This window comes from Bos taurus, chromosome 10 (genome assembly GCF_002263795.3).
Source record: "Bos taurus isolate L1 Dominette 01449 registration number 42190680 breed Hereford chromosome 10, ARS-UCD2.0, whole genome shotgun sequence".
Classification (NCBI taxonomy): Eukaryota; Metazoa; Chordata; class Mammalia; order Artiodactyla; family Bovidae; genus Bos; species Bos taurus.
In genome coordinates, this window is record NC_037337.1 from 59361079 (window position 1) to 59364131 (window position 3053).

Here is a 3053-nt window from a genome sequence, read left to right on the forward strand (position 1 = left end):
CCTGCCTTGGTGTACTCGTCTGATTAAGCACCACATTCTAATATGACGGGTGGCTCTAGAAGCAGGTTCTTTTTCGCTAAGTAGGTGGACCTACCCAGAGAGCTCAACCCTGCCAAAGGAATAGGCAGAACTGTCTCCTCTTCATCTGAGACAGCAGGGAAAGAAGGTGGGATTCCCCAGTCACAGAAGACTGCAGGTTCTCCCCACTCCACGTGTCACAGCATGGTGGGGGCACAGCAAAGCTGAGTAGTTTCTGAGCCACCAGCCTCAGAAGGAGGGGTCCTCCTTGTGCTGGTCAGAAAAGGATCAGCACTTCCACGAGCAGATCTTGGCAAGCACAACGCAGTGTAGACCAAAACATTCTACCACCTCTGGCTTCCCCACTGAGGCAGCCAAGCAAGGGGCACTCTACCTCAAGGCCAGTGGGGTATGTTTCCACCTTATCAACAATAGCCACAGGGAGCTGAGCTACCCAGGCATAAGTAACCCACCACAACTCTAAAAATAGTCAATGCCTACCCTCCATCCCCAGTATACCTTTCAAACACAGCACTGGCATGTAAATTCAAGTGATAAGTGAATTTCATCAACCAACTAAAAAGCTACACATTTCCAATATTTTACATAACAATCTAGTGGCCAAGGAATCTCATTACTGGTTTATCTGACAACTCTAACCACATCACTTAGTGCCCCTAGAAAGCTGTTTTGGTTGTAAACAATGTGACAGAGACCAGCAGATGCTTTTAAAAACAAGACTCTTTAGATGTATACATTTGTGCTCAGAAAGTGAAAGTCGCTCAGTCTTGTCTGACTCTTTGCAACCCCATGGACTGTATAGTCCATGGAATTCTCTAGGCCAGGCTACTAGAGTGGGTAGCCTTTCCCTCCTCCAGGGGACCTTCCCAACCCAGGGATCAAACACAGGTCTCCCGCATTGCAGGCAGATTCTTTACCAGCTGAGCCACAACCGAAGTGCAAGAATACTTGAGTGGGTGGTAGCCTATCCCTTCTTCAGTGGATCTTCCCAACCCATGAATTGAACCGGGGTCTCCTGCATTGCAGACGGATCTTTACCAACTGAGCTATCAGGGAAGTCCTTGTGCTCAGAACTTTGTACTAAACTTTTAATAGCGAGAACCCACAAAAGCAAAGTTACGATATCTACATTTAGGTGGCACCCTAAAGAAAACTGATTTCAAGAGAAGCAACAGTACTAAAACACTCACTTGATCAAGCCCCATGCAAAATTCAGAGAGAAATGCCTGGCTCAGCACATCAAGGGCAGAGACAGGAAACAGCAGTTTTTGATCTGGAGACATCACTGAGTCTTCATCCATCCCATAGCACTCAGTTGTATCCCCACAGGAGGACACCAGGAACTTGTGCTGAAGTGTCCATCCCACCCCTGCTTGCATCCTTCTTCGTGTGTCTGAACCCTACAGAAACACATTCCCTGCCAGCTGTGCCTGCCATGTGTCTGTATCACTCTTCCTCCCTGCGTTTGCATCTGTGTCTTGACACCCTCAGCAACTCCAGGTCTCTGCTCAGTGACAAATCAAAATGAAAAGATTTCTCCATCTGTGCTTCTTCTCCAAATTCCCATTTCACCCATCTGTGCATTTTCAGGGGCAAATCAGTACATTCACTGTCTGCTACAATGAACTTCTTGCATCCATTTATTTAAAAAGGAGCTCAAATAAGACCTATATACCCTCATCCCCAATATTCTGGGGGCTTTTAAAAATCAACATGGTCCCAGATGTCAAGAGCAAAACTACTTAGTAAAAATTCTAGACCAACTCTGGGATGCAAAGACCGTGCATTAATAGGAAATGTCTAGCTTGGACTGCAAGGAGATCCAACCAGTCCATTCTAAAGGAAATCAGTCCTGAATATTCATTGGAAGGACTGATGCTGAAGTTGAAACTCCAATACTTTGGCCACCTGATGCAAAGAACTGACTCATTGGAAAAGCCCCTGATGCTGGGAAAGATTGAAAGCAGGAGAAGGGGATGACAGAGGATGAGATGGTTGGATGGCATCACCGACTCAACAGACATGAATTTGAGCAAGCTCTGGGAGTTGGTGATGGACAGGTAAGCCTGGCATGCTGCAGTCCATGGGGTCACAAAGAGTCAGACATGACTGAGCAACTGAACTGTGAACTGTGTCTAGTAATGGAATGGGATGTTGACAATACAATCATAAATCAGATGGCCTTGGGAGAAAGGGTTTCCAAGGCCCTGTCAACTCAGAACTGTGTGGTCAGTGGGTGACCTTTGTTTAGTCTTACCCTGCTATGGGACCAAAGCCCCAACAAGGCCATCTCTTGCTCTTGCTGCAGAGGGAGGTCTTGCTGGATAGAGGAAAGACTCTTCTACAATCGTTTTCCTCAAAATAGCATCTGGAAATCCATGAAAGTCCTGGGAAAGCAGGAGTGGTTTGGAGGAGGTAAAATTCCATGAGTTCTAAAAAGGAATTTTTAAATTTTTGTCTCATTCTGACAACTTAAAAAAAAAAAATCACAATTAGCCTCAGTACCTTCTGAGTCATGGGAAACTACCTTATAATCAGGTAGTACCATCTTACTTCAGGGTCCGAGTTTCTCTTTGTGTTTACAATGTTGTTCATGCTGATTGACCAACCCAAGTGAAAGAAAACAATTTAACTTAATGTGTTTCTCTAACCAGGCCTGAGCATCCCTAAGGGTCTGCAGGCATACCTTAGGCATCCATGAGTTCTCCATTTTGAGAAATGTTGCTAAAGCCTATGAAAATATAGGCTTGCAGAGAATGAATGACTGTTACCCTACCCTTGATGGAGACTCATTTGTGGGGACTCAAAGACTGAGAGGTGAACCTGTGTCTGGAGGATACATAGGCCTTCTGCAGGAAAAGGTGGGATCCCACATGTCCTGCCTGCCCTTTGAAAACTGGCCAGAAAAAGCTACCATAAATAATCAAAGAATTAACCAACCCATCCTGGGAACTCTCATAATAAATCTCAAAGACACAAGAGAGGCCATCACTGGACACACCAGGTACTGCTCT